This window comes from Lagenorhynchus albirostris, chromosome 1 (assembly GCF_949774975.1).
Source record: "Lagenorhynchus albirostris chromosome 1, mLagAlb1.1, whole genome shotgun sequence".
NCBI lineage: Eukaryota > Metazoa > Chordata > Mammalia > Artiodactyla > Delphinidae > Lagenorhynchus > Lagenorhynchus albirostris.
The window spans coordinates 138,023,603-138,042,559 of record NC_083095.1 but is presented as its reverse complement, the minus strand read 5'-3'; the positions used below and the strand labels follow the sequence as shown (position 1 = coordinate 138,042,559).

Genomic DNA, 18,957 nt, shown 5'->3' with positions numbered 1-18,957 from the left:
ACCCCACAGCCGAAACTAGGCTACCATCCCTGCCATGTTTCGCCAGCACCCAGCCAGCAGTTTTGGCTGCCCTGAACCCCGAGGAAACGCACAAATCCTTGCCAGCCTCGTCCTCCGTGCCGTCCTCCATGCCCTCCTCCTGCCCACGGGGCAACTCGAACCTATTGGAAGCCACAGACATCATGCAAAGAGGGGGACCCTGTACACCAGGGATGACAGACCGCAAGCATGTCTGCTTTGATGACACTGACCCTACCCCACGGATCCTGGCACTTCTCCACTGCCACAGCGACACTACAGAGAACCTCACACAGATCAAAGGCACTGTCCCCGAGAACCACAGACAGATTGCCAACGGAAGACCTCTGCCACCCAAGGGGACCTGGAAGCTTCAAAGGGCACAGTGCCTGTCTGCGGCAGCGCACCCGGCATCGCAACAGTGCCCGCGTCGCTGTTCCGCCAACACACCGCTCCAGGTAAATCTCTGGCTCTTCGAAAGTCCTGCGTGCCTCCCGGGCCGGACGCATCATGCCCTGTGGGAGAAAAACTTTTCGCTTTGCATATTCACAAACAAGGGAACAATGTGGCCAAAGGGCATATTCGCATAACTCACCTATCCTCAAGGAGAGCGGCACAGACGCCTCAGCATGTCTATCTTCTCTATGTCCTGCAAGACACCCTTTGGGCGTCATTCCTCCAGCAATGGGATCACAACTCTCCGCAGGTTACCTACCTCACCCCATCCTCTTGAACTGCCAAACCCATCCCCTTCATAGGCAGCTGATGCCAACCCACCACGGACAGGACACATCCTTGGGAAGCCGTGGCCAGCGCCTGCACCCCAATAATGACAGCCCATCCCACGACATAACACAGGACATGTCCTCATGATGCCTTACCTTCCTCTCCACGAAACAGCCACCACGCAGGCTTAAATGCACCACTCGGTGCTAACCCCACTCCACGATGGCCCACTTTGTGCCAACACCTGTGCCAGGAGCTGCAATACAGGAGCTGACATGGGCCCTACCTAGGCCTAATCCATCAGCCCTTCCGCCAAAGCCCAACCCCAGTCCACACCCACTCACTACTCCAGCCACACCGGGCACTCAAGAACTTCAAAGAGCCAAACCAAACGACAGAGAGGGCCACAGGCCTGACCTGATGCTCCAGGCCCCAACCAGGGAAGCTTGCTCATTTTGGCTTCCAGAGCTAAACCCCAAAGCCTCATGCACAAAGCGTGATCCCGGCCAAAGCACACCTTTCCAAGCTGCAAGCTCACTGGGCCTACACCACCACACACTCCGCCTCTGAAGACCAGCAGGAGAGCCTGCCCCCTCACATTCCCTCAACGGTCTTTCAGCAGTGACCTGATATTCACACACGACCCAGCTTAGTGGCAGCCACAGTCGACCCTCAGACAGGAGCCCCTCCAAGTCTGGAGCCCTGAGTGGTGTTTGCATGCATGTCAACAGGGGACGCTGGCCCTCAGCATGTCTATGTTCTCTACATCCTGCAAGACACCCTTTGGCGGTCATTCCTCTGGCAATGGGATCACAACTCTACACAGGTTACCTACTTCTCTCCTCACTGTCCCATACGCCTGAGAGAGGAAATGTTGTGGACCTCAGATTCGATGAGGAGAAGGTAGAGTGTCTCACTCATTTTGTTCAGATTTTCAAAGGAATGCATACAAGGGTGTCATCATCGATCCAAGCACTGCTGAGACGATGCAGAACACAACCGGGAATGCCATGCAAGTCTGCACAGGAGCCATAACCTCGTAGTACTCCAAAACCCTGGGAAATCCACAGCCCTCAGGCCACTCTGCAAGAGCAACAGTCAATCTACTCTTGAAGCCACTGGGCCCGTCTGAGGAAAATCTAATATCCAGTGGCATATCTTAGGGTGGGTGAACGCCTACCTTCCTGAGTCATCCGGGACCATGCTTAGCAACCTGCCCCCACCTCACTTTTCCAGTTCTCAGCACCTCCCGTCATCACACAACGCGAAAGTTTTCTTGCCTTTCCATACGGCCACCCTTGCCCAGCAACTGCACCTCAGAAGTGGACATAAATCACGCAGGCTTCAGAATTGGACCAGGGACAACAGAGAACGTGATACATGTGAATGATTATCTGGGCCTGAGCCTGGACCCTGCTTCCCAAGGACCTCTACCCTTACCGAGAACTCAATGTTTGTATGACAGCACGACTGCAGAAAGTTAGGCACGTACGTTGGCCGGTATATGAGAGGGTCTATGTGTGTGTTCAAGCGTGTGCATGTGTGTGACTGTAACTGCTCACGAGGACGCACTTCTGGGCTTCTTTGTGTTCCTCTGAATCTGCATCTTGGTGTCCGTGTGTCCCTGAGGCCCTCTACAGAGACAACGAACCGTAAAAGCCACAGTTGAACAGAGCACACTGGCTTTGGACACCGCACTCCCTGAACGGAGAAAGACCCCTTCAAGCTTCAAGAGGGGGAAGGCGAATTCTGAAACCCAGGAGCTTTTGAAATAGGCCATGGATTCCTGCTCTCCCACAGCCAAGCCTTCTGACCAAAGCACAAAGACCTAACCAGACTTGCCTCCCGGCCGTGGGTATGACATATACGTGGACCCGGAGATGCTCCCAGCTAGTAGCACATCTGATGTGCACTTGGGGCCACTTCCAGCACTCCCGGAGGCAAGAGAACCTCCGCTGGTCAGGCCGACCCTGACCTGCAGCACGCTACTGGCAAGATGAGGGCCGGCACCACTCAAGGGACTAACGAAATTCGGCCTATATGCCAATTCTCGCCAACTAGGCGAAATCACTTTCCGTGAGACCATGGGATTGCCCACCACAGGAAATGGTGGGCTTCAGCAACCATGACCACGGTTCGGACCCCACAGTCGAAGCTAGGCTACCATCCCTGCCATGTTTTGCCAGCACCCACGCAGCAGTGTTGGCTGCCCTGAACCCCGAGGAAACGCACAAACCCTGGACAGATTCTTCCTCAGTGCCCTCCTCCTGCCCACTGGGCAACTCGACCCTAGTGGAAGCCACAGACATCATGCAAACAGGGGGACACTGTACACCAGGGATTACAGACCGCAAGCATGTCCGCTTTGATGACACTGACCCTACCCCACGGATCCTAGCACTTCTCCACTGCCACAGCGACACTACCGAGAACCTCACAGAGATCAAAGGCACTGTCCCCGCGAACCACAGACAGATTGCCAACGGAAGACCTCTGCCACCCAAGGGGACCTGCCACCCAAGGGGACCTGGAAGCTTCAAAGGGCACAGTGCCTGTCTGCGGCAGCGCACCCGGCATCGCAACAGTGCCCGCGTCGCTGTTCCACCAACACACCGCTCCAGGTAAATCTCTGGCTCTTCGAAAGTCCTGCGTGCCTCACGGGCCGGACGCATCATGCCCTGTGGGAGAAAAACTTTTCGCTTTGCACATTCCCAAACAAGGGAACAAAGTGGCCAAAGGGCATGTTCGCATAACTCACCTATCTTCAAGGAGAGCGGCACAGACGCCTCAGCATGTCTATCTTCTCTACGTCCTGCAAGACACCCTTTGGGCGTCATTCCTCCGGCAATGGGATCACAAATCTACGCAGGTTACCAACCTCGCTCCTCACTGTCCGTACGCCCGAGAGAGGAAACGTGCTGGACCTCAGACTCGATGAGGAGACGGTAGAGGGTTCTCACTCATTTTGTTCAGATTTTCCAAGGAATGCATACAAGGGTGTCATCATCGATCCAAGCACGTGCTGGGACGCAGCAGAACACAACCAGTCATGCCATGCGGGTCTGCAGAGGAGACATGACCTCGTAGTACTCCAAAACCCTGGGGAATCCACAGCCCTCAGGCCACTCTGCAAGAGCAACAGTCAATCTACTCTTGAAGCCACTGGGCCCGTCTGAGGAAAACCTAATATCCAGTGGCACATCTTAGGGTGGGTGAACGCCTACCTTCCTGAGTCATCCGGGACCATGCTTACCAACCTGCCCCCACCTCACTTTTCCAGTTCTCCTGAGCACCTCCAGTCATCACACAACGCGAAAGTCTTCTTGCCTTTCCTGACGGCAACCGCTGCCCAGCAACTGCACCTGAGAAGTGGACATAAATCACGCAGGCTTCAGAATTGGACCGGGGTCCTCAGAGAACGTGATTCATGCGAATGTTTACCGCAGCGTGAGCCCAGACCCTGCTTCCCAAGGACCTCTACCCTTACTGAGGACTCAATGTTTGTCTGACAGCACGACTGCAGAAAGTTAGGCACGTACGTTGGCCGGTATGTGAGAGGGTCTACGTGTGTGTTCACGCGTGAGCACGTGTGTGACTGTAACTGCGCACGAGGACGCGCTTCTGGGCTTCTTTGTGTTCCTCTGAATCTGCATCTTGGTCTCCTTGGGTCCCTGAGGCCCTCTGCACAGACACCGAATCGTAAAAACCACAGTTAATACACAGCACACTGCCTTTGGAAACCGCCCCCCCGAATGGAGAAAGACCCCCTTCAAGCTTCAAGAGGCCGAATGCGAACTCTGAAACGCGGAGGCTGTTGAAAGAGGCCACGGATTCCCGCTCTCCCACAACCAAGACTTCTGACCAAAGCACAATGAGCTAACCAGACTTGCCTCCCGGCCGTGGGTGTGACATATACGTGGACCCGGAGAACCTGCCAGCTACTAGCACATCTGATGTGCGCTTGGGGCCACTTCCAGCACTCCCGGAGGCAAGACAACCTCCGCTGGTCGGGCCGACCCTCACCTGCGGCAGGCTACAGGCAACATGCAGCCCGGCACCACTCGAGGGGTAACGAAATTTGGCCTATGTGCCTATTCTCGCCAACTAGGCCACATCACTTTCTGTGGGCCCACAGGAATGCCCACCACAGGAAATGATGGGCTTCAGCAGCCATGACCCAAGTTCAGACCCCACAGCCGAAACTAGGCTACCATCCCTGCCACGTTTCGCCAGCACCCACCCAGCAGGGTTGGCGGCCCTGAACCCTGAGGAAACGCACAAATCCTTGCCAGCCTCGTCCTCCGTGGCCTCCTCCTGCCCACGGGGCAACTCGACCCTATTGGAAGCCACAGACATCGTGCAAACAGGGGGACACTGTACACCTGCGATGACAGATCGCAAGCACGTTCGCTTTGATGACACTGACTCTACCCCACGGATCCTGGCACTTCTCCACTGCCACAGCGACACTACCGAGAACCTCACAGAGATCAAAGGCACTGCCCTCGAGAACCACAGACAGATTGCCAACGGAAGACCTCTGCCACCCAAGGGGACCTGGAAGCTTCAAAGGGCACAGTGCCTGTCTGCGGCAGCGCACCCGGCATCGCAACAGTGCCCGCGTCGCTGTTCCGCCAACACACCGCTCCAGGTAAATCTCTGGCTCTTCGAAAGTCCTGCGTGCCTCCCGGGCCAGACGCATCATGCCCTGTGGGAGAAAAACTTTTCGCTTTGCACATTCCCAAACAAGGGAACAAAGTGGCCAAAGGGCATGTTCGCATAACTCACCTATCTTCAAGGAGAGCGGCACAGACGCCTCAGCATGTCTATCTTCTCTACGTCCTGCAAGACACCCTTTGGGCGTCATTCCTCCGGCAATGGGATCACAAATCTACGCAGGTTACCAACCTCGCTCCTCACTGTCCGTACGCCCGAGAGAGGAAACGTGCTGGACCTCAGACTCGATGAGGAGACGGTAGAGGGTTCTCACTCATTTTGTTCAGATTTTCCAAGGAATGCATACAAGGGTGTCATCATCGATCCAAGCACGTGCTGGGACGCAGCAGAACACAACCAGGCATGCCATGCGGGTCTGCAGAGGATCCATGACCTCATAATATTCCAAAACCCTGGGGAATCCACAGCCCTCAGGCCACTCTGCAAGAGCAACAGTCAAACTACTCTTGAAGCCACTGGGCCCGTCTGAGGAAAACCTAGTATCCAATGGCACATCTTAGGCTGAGTGAACGCCTACCTTCCTGAGTCATCCGGGACCACGCTTAGAAACCTGTCCCCACCTCACTTTTCCAGTTCTCCTTAGCACCTCCAGTCATCACACAAGGCGAAAGTCGTCTTGCTTTACTGTCGGCCACCCTTGCCCAGAAACCGCACCTGAGAAGTGGACATAAATCACGCAGGCTTCAGAATTGGACCCGGGTCCTCTGAGAACGTGATTCATGCGAATGTTTACCTGGGCTTGAGCCCGGACCCTGCTTCTCAAGGACCTCTACCCTTACTGAGAACTCTTGTTTGTCGGACAACACGACTGCAGAAACTTAGGCACGTACGTTGGCCGGTATGTCAGAGGGTCTATGTGTGTGTTCACACCTGTGCGTGTATATGACTGTAACTGCTCACGAGGACGCGCTTCTTGGCTTCTTTGTGTTCCTCTGAATCCGCATCTTGGTCTCCGTGTGTCCCTGAGGTCCTCCACAGGGACACCGAACCGTAAAAGCCACAGTTGATACGCAGCGCACTGGCACTGGACACCGCCCTCCCTAAATGGAGAAAGACCCCTTCAAGCTTCAAGAGGCCGAATGCAAACTCTGAAACCCAGGGGCTTTTGAAATAGGCCACGGATTCCCGCTCTCCCACAGCCAAGCCTTCTGACCAAAGCACAAAGACCTAACCAGTCTTGCCTCCCGGCCGTGGGTATGACATATACGTGGACCCAGAGACCCTGCCAGCTAGTAGCACATCTGATGTGCACTTTGGGCCTCTTTGAGCACTCCTGGAGGCAAGAGAACCTCCGCTGGTCGGGACGACCCTGACCTGCAGCACGCTACTGGCAAGATGCGGGCCGGCACCACTCAAGGGACTAACGAAATTCGGCCTATGTGGCAATTCTCGCCAACTAGGCCAAATCACTCTCTGTGGACCCATAGGAATGCCCACCACAAGAAGTGGTGGGCTTCAGCAACCATGACCCAAGTTCAGACCCCACAGCCGAAACTAGGCTACCATCCCTGCCATGTTTCGCCAGCACCCAGCCAGCAGTTTTGGCTGCCCTGAACCCCGAGGAAACGCACAAATCCTTGCCAGCCTCGTCCTCCGTGCCGTCCTCCATGCCCTCCTCCTGCCCACGGGGCAACTCGAACCTATTGGAAGCCACAGACATCATGCAAAGAGGGGGACCCTGTACACCAGGGATGACAGACCGCAAGCATGTCTGCTTTGATGACACTGACCCTACCCCACGGATCCTGGCACTTCTCCACTGCCACAGCGACACTACAGAGAACCTCACACAGATCAAAGGCACTGTCCCCGAGAACCACAGACAGATTGCCAACGGAAGACCTCTGCCACCCAAGGGGACCTGGAAGCTTCAAAGGGCACAGTGCCTGTCTGCGGCAGCGCACCCGGCATCGCAACAGTGCCCGCGTCGCTGTTCCGCCAACACACCGCTCCAGGTAAATCTCTGGCTCTTCGAAAGTCCTGCGTGCCTCCCGGGCCGGACGCATCATGCCCTGTGGGAGAAAAACTTTTCGCTTTGCATATTCACAAACAAGGGAACAATGTGGCCAAAGGGCATATTCGCATAACTCACCTATCCTCAAGGAGAGCGGCACAGACGCCTCAGCATGTCTATCTTCTCTATGTCCTGCAAGACACCCTTTGGGCGTCATTCCTCCAGCAATGGGATCACAACTCTCCGCAGGTTACCTACCTCACCCCATCCTCTTGAACTGCCAAACCCATCCCCTTCATAGGCAGCTGATGCCAACCCACCACGGACAGGACACATCCTTGGGAAGCCGTGGCCAGCGCCTGCACCCCAATAATGACAGCCCATCCCACGACATAACACAGGACATGTCCTCATGATGCCTTACCTTCCTCTCCACGAAACAGCCACCACGCAGGCTTAAATGCACCACTCGGTGCTAACCCCACTCCACGATGGCCCACTTTGTGCCAACACCTGTGCCAGGAGCTGCAATACAGGAGCTGACATGGGCCCTACCTAGGCCTAATCCATCAGCCCTTCCGCCAAAGCCCAACCCCAGTCCACACCCACTCACTACTCCAGCCACACCGGGCACTCAAGAACTTCAAAGAGCCAAACCAAACGACAGAGAGGGCCACAGGCCTGACCTGATGCTCCAGGCCCCAACCAGGGAAGCTTGCTCATTTTGGCTTCCAGAGCTAAACCCCAAAGCCTCATGCACAAAGCGTGATCCCGGCCAAAGCACACCTTTCCAAGCTGCAAGCTCACTGGGCCTACACCACCACACACTCCGCCTCTGAAGACCAGCAGGAGAGCCTGCCCCCTCACATTCCCTCAACGGTCTTTCAGCAGTGACCTGATATTCACACACGACCCAGCTTAGTGGCAGCCACAGTCGACCCTCAGACAGGAGCCCCTCCAAGTCTGGAGCCCTGAGTGGTGTTTGCATGCATGTCAACAGGGGACGCTGGCCCTCAGCATGTCTATGTTCTCTACATCCTGCAAGACACCCTTTGGCGGTCATTCCTCTGGCAATGGGATCACAACTCTACACAGGTTACCTACTTCTCTCCTCACTGTCCCATACGCCTGAGAGAGGAAATGTTGTGGACCTCAGATTCGATGAGGAGAAGGTAGAGTGTCTCACTCATTTTGTTCAGATTTTCAAAGGAATGCATACAAGGGTGTCATCATCGATCCAAGCACTGCTGAGACGATGCAGAACACAACCGGGAATGCCATGCAAGTCTGCACAGGAGCCATAACCTCGTAGTACTCCAAAACCCTGGGAAATCCACAGCCCTCAGGCCACTCTGCAAGGGCAACAGTCAATCTACTCTTGAAGCCACTGGGCCCGTCTGAGGAAAATCTAATATCCAGTGGCATATCTTAGGGTGGGTGAACGCCTACCTTCCTGAGTCATCCGGGACCATGCTTAGCAACCTGCCCCCACCTCACTTTTCCAGTTCTCAGCACCTCCCGTCATCACACAACGCGAAAGTTTTCTTGCCTTTCCATACGGCCACCCTTGCCCAGCAACTGCACCTCAGAAGTGGACATAAATCACGCAGGCTTCAGAATTGGACCAGGGACAACAGAGAACGTGATACATGTGAATGATTATCTGGGCCTGAGCCTGGACCCTGCTTCCCAAGGACCTCTACCCTTACCGAGAACTCAATGTTTGTATGACAGCACGACTGCAGAAAGTTAGGCACGTACGTTGGCCGGTATATGAGAGGGTCTATGTGTGTGTTCAAGCGTGTGCATGTGTGTGACTGTAACTGCTCACGAGGACGCACTTCTGGGCTTCTTTGTGTTCCTCTGAATCTGCATCTTGGTGTCCGTGTGTCCCTGAGGCCCTCTACAGAGACAACGAACCGTAAAAGCCACAGTTGAACAGAGCACACTGGCTTTGGACACCGCACTCCCTGAACGGAGAAAGACCCCTTCAAGCTTCAAGAGGGGGAAGGCGAATTCTGAAACCCAGGAGCTTTTGAAATAGGCCATGGATTCCTGCTCTCCCACAGCCAAGCCTTCTGACCAAAGCACAAAGACCTAACCAGACTTGCCTCCCGGCCGTGGGTATGACATATACGTGGACCCGGAGATGCTCCCAGCTAGTAGCACATCTGATGTGCACTTGGGGCCACTTCCAGCACTCCCGGAGGCAAGAGAACCTCCGCTGGTCAGGCCGACCCTGACCTGCAGCACGCTACTGGCAAGATGAGGGCCGGCACCACTCAAGGGACTAACGAAATTCGGCCTATATGCCAATTCTCGCCAACTAGGCGAAATCACTTTCCGTGAGACCATGGGATTGCCCACCACAGGAAATGGTGGGCTTCAGCAACCATGACCACGGTTCGGACCCCACAGTCGAAGCTAGGCTACCATCCCTGCCATGTTTTGCCAGCACCCACGCAGCAGTGTTGGCTGCCCTGAACCCCGAGGAAACGCACAAACCCTGGACAGATTCTTCCTCAGTGCCCTCCTCCTGCCCACTGGGCAACTCGACCCTAGTGGAAGCCACAGACATCATGCAAACAGGGGGACACTGTACACCAGGGATTACAGACCGCAAGCATGTCCGCTTTGATGACACTGACCCTACCCCACGGATCCTAGCACTTCTCCACTGCCACAGCGACACTACCGAGAACCTCACAGAGATCAAAGGCACTGTCCCCGCGAACCACAGACAGATTGCCAACGGAAGACCTCTGCCACCCAAGGGGACCTGCCACCCAAGGGGACCTGGAAGCTTCAAAGGGCACAGTGCCTGTCTGCGGCAGCGCACCCGGCATCGCAACAGTGCCCGCGTCGCTGTTCCACCAACACACCGCTCCAGGTAAATCTCTGGCTCTTCGAAAGTCCTGCGTGCCTCACGGGCCGGACGCATCATGCCCTGTGGGAGAAAAACTTTTCGCTTTGCACATTCCCAAACAAGGGAACAAAGTGGCCAAAGGGCATGTTCGCATAACTCACCTATCTTCAAGGAGAGCGGCACAGACGCCTCAGCATGTCTATCTTCTCTACGTCCTGCAAGACACCCTTTGGGCGTCATTCCTCCGGCAATGGGATCACAAATCTACGCAGGTTACCAACCTCGCTCCTCACTGTCCGTACGCCCGAGAGAGGAAACGTGCTGGACCTCAGACTCGATGAGGAGACGGTAGAGGGTTCTCACTCATTTTGTTCAGATTTTCCAAGGAATGCATACAAGGGTGTCATCATCGATCCAAGCACGTGCTGGGACGCAGCAGAACACAACCAGGCATGCCATGCGGGTCTGCAGAGGATCCATGACCTCATAATATTCCAAAACCCTGGGGAATCCACAGCCCTCAGGCCACTCTGCAAGAGCAACAGTCAAACTACTCTTGAAGCCACTGGGCCCGTCTGAGGAAAACCTAGTATCCAATGGCACATCTTAGGCTGAGTGAACGCCTACCTTCCTGAGTCATCCGGGACCACGCTTAGAAACCTGTCCCCACCTCACTTTTCCAGTTCTCCTTAGCACCTCCAGTCATCACACAAGGCGAAAGTCGTCTTGCTTTACTGTCGGCCACCCTTGCCCAGAAACCGCACCTGAGAAGTGGACATAAATCACGCAGGCTTCAGAATTGGACCCGGGTCCTCTGAGAACGTGATTCATGCGAATGTTTACCTGGGCTTGAGCCCGGACCCTGCTTCTCAAGGACCTCTACCCTTACTGAGAACTCTTGTTTGTCGGACAACACGACTGCAGAAACTTAGGCACGTACGTTGGCCGGTATGTCAGAGGGTCTATGTGTGTGTTCACACCTGTGCGTGTATATGACTGTAACTGCTCACGAGGACGCGCTTCTTGGCTTCTTTGTGTTCCTCTGAATCCGCATCTTGGTCTCCGTGTGTCCCTGAGGTCCTCCACAGGGACACCGAACCGTAAAAGCCACAGTTGATACGCAGCGCACTGGCACTGGACACCGCCCTCCCTAAATGGAGAAAGACCCCTTCAAGCTTCAAGAGGCCGAATGCAAACTCTGAAACCCAGGGGCTTTTGAAATAGGCCACGGATTCCCGCTCTCCCACAGCCAAGCCTTCTGACCAAAGCACAAAGACCTAACCAGTCTTGCCTCCCGGCCGTGGGTATGACATATACGTGGACCCAGAGACCCTGCCAGCTAGTAGCACATCTGATGTGCACTTTGGGCCTCTTTGAGCACTCCTGGAGGCAAGAGAACCTCCGCTGGTCGGGACGACCCTGACCTGCAGCACGCTACTGGCAAGATGCGGGCCGGCACCACTCAAGGGACTAACGAAATTCGGCCTATGTGGCAATTCTCGCCAACTAGGCCAAATCACTCTCTGTGGACCCATAGGAATGCCCACCACAAGAAGTGGTGGGCTTCAGCAACCATGACCCAAGTTCAGACCCCACAGCCGAAACTAGGCTACCATCCCTGCCATGTTTCGCCAGCACCCAGCCAGCAGTTTTGGCTGCCCTGAACCCCGAGGAAACGCACAAATCCTTGCCAGCCTCGTCCTCCGTGCCGTCCTCCATGCCCTCCTCCTGCCCACGGGGCAACTCGAACCTATTGGAAGCCACAGACATCATGCAAAGAGGGGGACCCTGTACACCAGGGATGACAGACCGCAAGCATGTCTGCTTTGATGACACTGACCCTACCCCACGGATCCTGGCACTTCTCCACTGCCACAGCGACACTACAGAGAACCTCACACAGATCAAAGGCACTGTCCCCGAGAACCACAGACAGATTGCCAACGGAAGACCTCTGCCACCCAAGGGGACCTGGAAGCTTCAAAGGGCACAGTGCCTGTCTGCGGCAGCGCACCCGGCATCGCAACAGTGCCCGCGTCGCTGTTCCGCCAACACACCGCTCCAGGTAAATCTCTGGCTCTTCGAAAGTCCTGCGTGCCTCCCGGGCCGGACGCATCATGCCCTGTGGGAGAAAAACTTTTCGCTTTGCATATTCACAAACAAGGGAACAATGTGGCCAAAGGGCATATTCGCATAACTCACCTATCCTCAAGGAGAGCGGCACAGACGCCTCAGCATGTCTATCTTCTCTATGTCCTGCAAGACACCCTTTGGGCGTCATTCCTCCAGCAATGGGATCACAACTCTCCGCAGGTTACCTACCTCACCCCATCCTCTTGAACTGCCAAACCCATCCCCTTCATAGGCAGCTGATGCCAACCCACCACGGACAGGACACATCCTTGGGAAGCCGTGGCCAGCGCCTGCACCCCAATAATGACAGCCCATCCCACGACATAACACAGGACATGTCCTCATGATGCCTTACCTTCCTCTCCACGAAACAGCCACCACGCAGGCTTAAATGCACCACTCGGTGCTAACCCCACTCCACGATGGCCCACTTTGTGCCAACACCTGTGCCAGGAGCTGCAATACAGGAGCTGACATGGGCCCTACCTAGGCCTAATCCATCAGCCCTTCCGCCAAAGCCCAACCCCAGTCCACACCCACTCACTACTCCAGCCACACCGGGCACTCAAGAACTTCAAAGAGCCAAACCAAACGACAGAGAGGGCCACAGGCCTGACCTGATGCTCCAGGCCCCAACCAGGGAAGCTTGCTCATTTTGGCTTCCAGAGCTAAACCCCAAAGCCTCATGCACAAAGCGTGATCCCGGCCAAAGCACACCTTTCCAAGCTGCAAGCTCACTGGGCCTACACCACCACACACTCCGCCTCTGAAGACCAGCAGGAGAGCCTGCCCCCTCACATTCCCTCAACGGTCTTTCAGCAGTGACCTGATATTCACACACGACCCAGCTTAGTGGCAGCCACAGTCGACCCTCAGACAGGAGCCCCTCCAAGTCTGGAGCCCTGAGTGGTGTTTGCATGCATGTCAACAGGGGACGCTGGCCCTCAGCATGTCTATGTTCTCTACATCCTGCAAGACACCCTTTGGCGGTCATTCCTCTGGCAATGGGATCACAACTCTACACAGGTTACCTACTTCTCTCCTCACTGTCCCATACGCCTGAGAGAGGAAATGTTGTGGACCTCAGATTCGATGAGGAGAAGGTAGAGTGTCTCACTCATTTTGTTCAGATTTTCAAAGGAATGCATACAAGGGTGTCATCATCGATCCAAGCACTGCTGAGACGATGCAGAACACAACCGGGAATGCCATGCAAGTCTGCACAGGAGCCATAACCTCGTAGTACTCCAAAACCCTGGGAAATCCACAGCCCTCAGGCCACTCTGCAAGGGCAACAGTCAATCTACTCTTGAAGCCACTGGGCCCGTCTGAGGAAAATCTAATATCCAGTGGCATATCTTAGGGTGGGTGAACGCCTACCTTCCTGAGTCATCCGGGACCATGCTTAGCAACCTGCCCCCACCTCACTTTTCCAGTTCTCAGCACCTCCCGTCATCACACAACGCGAAAGTTTTCTTGCCTTTCCATACGGCCACCCTTGCCCAGCAACTGCACCTCAGAAGTGGACATAAATCACGCAGGCTTCAGAATTGGACCAGGGACAACAGAGAACGTGATACATGTGAATGATTATCTGGGCCTGAGCCTGGACCCTGCTTCCCAAGGACCTCTACCCTTACCGAGAACTCAATGTTTGTATGACAGCACGACTGCAGAAAGTTAGGCACGTACGTTGGCCGGTATATGAGAGGGTCTATGTGTGTGTTCAAGCGTGTGCATGTGTGTGACTGTAACTGCTCACGAGGACGCACTTCTGGGCTTCTTTGTGTTCCTCTGAATCTGCATCTTGGTGTCCGTGTGTCCCTGAGGCCCTCTACAGAGACAACGAACCGTAAAAGCCACAGTTGAACAGAGCACACTGGCTTTGGACACCGCACTCCCTGAACGGAGAAAGACCCCTTCAAGCTTCAAGAGGGGGAAGGCGAATTCTGAAACCCAGGAGCTTTTGAAATAGGCCATGGATTCCTGCTCTCCCACAGCCAAGCCTTCTGACCAAAGCACAAAGACCTAACCAGACTTGCCTCCCGGCCGTGGGTATGACATATACGTGGACCCGGAGATGCTCCCAGCTAGTAGCACATCTGATGTGCACTTGGGGCCACTTCCAGCACTCCCGGAGGCAAGAGAACCTCCGCTGGTCAGGCCGACCCTGACCTGCAGCACGCTACTGGCAAGATGAGGGCCGGCACCACTCAAGGGACTAACGAAATTCGGCCTATATGCCAATTCTCGCCAACTAGGCGAAATCACTTTCCGTGAGACCATGGGATTGCCCACCACAGGAAATGGTGGGCTTCAGCAACCATGACCACGGTTCGGACCCCACAGTCGAAGCTAGGCTACCATCCCTGCCATGTTTTGCCAGCACCCACGCAGCAGTGTTGGCTGCCCTGAACCCCGAGGAAACGCACAAACCCTGGACAGATTCTTCCTCAGTGCCCTCCTCCTGCCCACTGGGCAACTCGACCCTAGTGGAAGCCACAGACATCATGCAAACAGGGGGACACTGTACACCAGGGATTACAGACCGCAAGCATGTCCGCTTTGATGACACTGACCCTACCCCACGGATCCTAGCACTTCTCCACTGCCACAGCGACACTACCGAGAACCTCACAGAGATCAAAGGCACTGTCCCCGCGAACCACAGACAGATTGCCAACGGAAGACCTCTGCCACCCAAGGGGACCTGCCACCCAAGGGGACCTGGAAGCTTCAAAGGGCACAGTGCCTGTCTGCGGCAGCGCACCCGGCATCGCAACAGTGCCCGCGTCGCTGTTCCACCAACACACCGCTCCAGGTAAATCTCTGGCTCTTCGAAAGTCCTGCGTGCCTCACGGGCCGGACGCATCATGCCCTGTGGGAGAAAAACTTTTCGCTTTGCACATTCCCAAACAAGGGAACAAAGTGGCCAAAGGGCATGTTCGCATAACTCACCTATCTTCAAGGAGAGCGGCACAGACGCCTCAGCATGTCTATCTTCTCTACGTCCTGCAAGACACCCTTTGGGCGTCATTCCTCCGGCAATGGGATCACAAATCTACGCAGGTTACCAACCTCGCTCCTCACTGTCCGTACGCCCGAGAGAGGAAACGTGCTGGACCTCAGACTCGATGAGGAGACGGTAGAGGGTTCTCACTCATTTTGTTCAGATTTTCCAAGGAATGCATACAAGGGTGTCATCATCGATCCAAGCACGTGCTGGGACGCAGCAGAACACAACCAGTCATGCCATGCGGGTCTGCAGAGGAGACATGACCTCGTAGTACTCCAAAACCCTGGGGAATCCACAGCCCTCAGGCCACTCTGCAAGAGCAACAGTCAATCTACTCTTGAAGCCACTGGGCCCGTCTGAGGAAAACCTAATATCCAGTGGCACATCTTAGGGTGGGTGAACGCCTACCTTCCTGAGTCATCCGGGACCATGCTTACCAACCTGCCCCCACCTCACTTTTCCAGTTCTCCTGAGCACCTCCAGTCATCACACAACGCGAAAGTCTTCTTGCCTTTCCTGACGGCAACCGCTGCCCAGCAACTGCACCTGAGAAGTGGACATAAATCACGCAGGCTTCAGAATTGGACCGGGGTCCTCAGAGAACGTGATTCATGCGAATGTTTACCTCAGCGTGAGCCCAGACCCTGCTTCCCAAGGACCTCTACCCTTACTGAGGACTCAATGTTTGTCTGACAGCACGACTGCAGAAAGTTAGGCACGTACGTTGGCCGGTATGTGAGAGGGTCTACGTGTGTGTTCACGCGTGAGCACGTGTGTGACTGTAACTGCGCACGAGGACGCGCTTCTGGGCTTCTTTGTGTTCCTCTGAATCTGCATCTTGGTCTCCTTGGGTCCCTGAGGCCCTCTGCACAGACACCGAATCGTAAAAACCACAGTTAATACACAGCACACTGCCTTTGGAAACCGCCCCCCCGAATGGAGAAAGACCCCCTTCAAGCTTCAAGAGGCCGAATGCGAACTCTGAAACGCGGAGGCTGTTGAAAGAGGCCACGGATTCCCGCTCTCCCACAACCAAGACTTCTGACCAAAGCACAATGAGCTAACCAGACTTGCCTCCCGGCCGTGGGTGTGACATATACGTGGACCCGGAGAACCTGCCAGCTACTAGCACATCTGATGTGCGCTTGGGGCCACTTCCAGCACTCCCGGAGGCAAGACAACCTCCGCTGGTCGGGCCGACCCTCACCTGCGGCAGGCTACAGGCAACATGCAGCCCGGCACCACTCGAGGGGTAACGAAATTTGGCCTATGTGCCTATTCTCGCCAACTAGGCCACATCACTTTCTGTGGGCCCACAGGAATGCCCACCACAGGAAATGATGGGCTTCAGCAGCCATGACCCAAGTTCAGACCCCACAGCCGAAACTAGGCTACCATCCCTGCCACGTTTCGCCAGCACCCACCCAGCAGGGTTGGCGGCCCTGAACCCTGAGGAAACGCACAAATCCTTGCCAGCCTCGTCCTCCGTGGCCTCCTCCTGCCCACGGGGCAACTCGACCCTATTGGAAGCCACAGACATCGTGCAAACAGGGGGACACTGTACACCTGCGATGACAGATCGCAAGCACGTTCGCTTTGATGACACTGACTCTACCCCACGGATCCTGGCACTTCTCCACTGCCACAGCGACACTACCGAGAACCTCACAGAGATCAAAGGCACTGCCCTCGAAAACCACAGACAGATTGCCAACGGAAGACCTCTGCCACCCAAGGGGACCTGGAAGCTTCAAAGGGCACAGTGCCTGTCTGCGGCAGCGCACCCGGCATCGCAACAGTGCCCGCGTCGCTGTTCCGCCAACACACCGCTCCAGGTAAATCTCTGGCTCTTCGAAAGTCCTGCGTGCCTCCCGGGCCAGACGCATCATGCCCTGTGGGAGAAAAACTTTTCGCTTTGCACATTCCCAAACAAGGGAACAAAGTGGCCAAAGGGCATGTTCGCATAACTCACCTATCTTCAAGGAGAGCGGCACAGACGCCTCAGCATGTCTATCTTCTCTACGTCCTGCAAGACACCCTTTGGGCGTCATTCCTCCGGCAATGGGATCACAAATCTACGCAGGTTACCAACCTCGCTCCTCACTGTCCGTACGCCCGAGAGAGGAAACGTGCTGGACCTCAGACTCGATGAGGAGACGGTAGAGGGTTCTCACTCATTTTGTTCAGATTTTCCAAGGAATGCATACAAGGGTGTCATCATCGATCCAAGCACGTGCTGGGACGCAGCAGAACACAACCAGGCATGCCATGCGGGTCTGCAGAGGATCCATGACCTCATAATATTCCAAAACCCTGGGGAATCCACAGCCCTCAGGCCACTCTGCAAGAGCAACAGTCAAACTACTCTTGAAGCCACTGGGCCCGTCTGAGGAAAACCTAGTATCCAATGGCACATCTTAGGCTGAGTGAACGCCTACCTTCCTGAGTCATCCGGGACCACGCTTAGAAACCTGTCCCCACCTCACTTTTCCAGTTCTCCTTAGCACCTCCAGTCATCACACAAGGCGAAAGTCGTCTTGCTTTACTGTCGGCCACCCTTGCCCAGAAACCGCACCTGAGAAGTGGACATAAATCACGCAGGCTTCAGAATTGGACCCGGGTCCTCTGAGAACGTGATTCATGCGAATGTTTACCTGGGCTTGAGCCCGGACCCTGCTTCTCAAGGACCTCTACCCTTACTGAGAACTCTTGTTTGTCGGACAACACGACTGCAGAAACTTAGGCACGTACGTTGGCCGGTATGTCAGAGGGTCTATGTGTGTGTTCACACCTGTGCGTGTATATGACTGTAACTGCTCACGAGGACGCGCTTCTTGGCTTCTTTGTGTTCCTCTGAATCCGCATCTTGGTCTCCGTGTGTCCCTGAGGTCCTCCACAGGGACACCGAACCGTAAAAGCCACAGTTGATACGCAGCGCACTGGCACTGGACACCGCCCTCCCTAAATGGAGAAAGACCCCTTCAAGCTTCAAGAGGCCGAATGCAAACTCTGAAACCCAGGGGCTTTTGAAATAGGCCACGGATTCCCGCTCTCCCACAGCCAAGCCTTCTGACCAAAGCACAAAGACCTAACCAGTCTTGCCTCCCGGCCGTGGGTATGACATATACGTGGACCCAGAGACCCTGCCAGCTAGTAGCACATCTGATGTGCACTTTGGGCCTCTTTGAGCACTCCTGGAGGCAAGAGAACCTCCGCTGGTCGGGACGACCCTGACCTGCAGCACGCTACTGGCAAGATGCGGGCCGGCACCACTCAAGGGACTAACGAAATTCGGCCTATGTGGCAATTCTCGCCAACTAGGCCAAATCACTCTCTGTGGACCCATAGGAATGCCCACCACAAGAAGTGGTGGGCTTCAGCAACCATGACCCAAGTTCAGACCCCACAGCCGAAACTAGGCTACCATCCCTGCCATGTTTCGCCAGCACCCAGCCAGCAGTTTTGGCTGCCCTGAACCCCGAGGAAACGCACAAATCCTTGCCAGCC

At 55.3% G+C, this 18,957-nt stretch overlaps 8 non-coding genes across 8 annotated transcripts; all 8 read right to left on the bottom strand.

Annotated features, from left to right (window-relative positions):
- Positions 1-1,622: 1,622 nt before the first annotated feature.
- Positions 1,623-1,714, bottom strand: LOC132505805 (small nucleolar RNA SNORD116). Its single transcript, XR_009535544.1, has one exon. It is a non-coding gene; the product is annotated as a small nucleolar RNA SNORD116 (small nucleolar RNA).
- A 1,950-nt stretch (positions 1,715-3,664) lies between these two features.
- On the bottom strand, positions 3,665-3,757 carry LOC132505220 (small nucleolar RNA SNORD116). Its single transcript, XR_009535310.1, has one exon. It is a non-coding gene; the product is annotated as a small nucleolar RNA SNORD116 (small nucleolar RNA).
- A 1,937-nt stretch (positions 3,758-5,694) lies between these two features.
- On the bottom strand, positions 5,695-5,787 carry LOC132505215 (small nucleolar RNA SNORD116). Its single transcript, XR_009535309.1, has one exon. It is a non-coding gene; the product is annotated as a small nucleolar RNA SNORD116 (small nucleolar RNA).
- A 2,795-nt stretch (positions 5,788-8,582) lies between these two features.
- LOC132505803 (small nucleolar RNA SNORD116) lies at positions 8,583-8,674 on the bottom strand. Its single transcript, XR_009535543.1, has one exon. It is a non-coding gene; the product is annotated as a small nucleolar RNA SNORD116 (small nucleolar RNA).
- Positions 8,675-10,624: 1,950 nt separating this feature from the next.
- Positions 10,625-10,717, bottom strand: LOC132505212 (small nucleolar RNA SNORD116). Its single transcript, XR_009535308.1, has one exon. It is a non-coding gene; the product is annotated as a small nucleolar RNA SNORD116 (small nucleolar RNA).
- A 2,795-nt stretch (positions 10,718-13,512) lies between these two features.
- LOC132505799 (small nucleolar RNA SNORD116) lies at positions 13,513-13,604 on the bottom strand. Its single transcript, XR_009535542.1, has one exon. It is a non-coding gene; the product is annotated as a small nucleolar RNA SNORD116 (small nucleolar RNA).
- A 1,950-nt stretch (positions 13,605-15,554) lies between these two features.
- LOC132505209 (small nucleolar RNA SNORD116) lies at positions 15,555-15,647 on the bottom strand. The gene has a single exon (XR_009535306.1). It is a non-coding gene; the product is annotated as a small nucleolar RNA SNORD116 (small nucleolar RNA).
- Positions 15,648-17,584: 1,937 nt separating this feature from the next.
- Positions 17,585-17,677, bottom strand: LOC132505204 (small nucleolar RNA SNORD116). Its single transcript, XR_009535304.1, has one exon. It is a non-coding gene; the product is annotated as a small nucleolar RNA SNORD116 (small nucleolar RNA).
- Between the last annotated feature and the right edge of the window lie 1,280 nt (positions 17,678-18,957).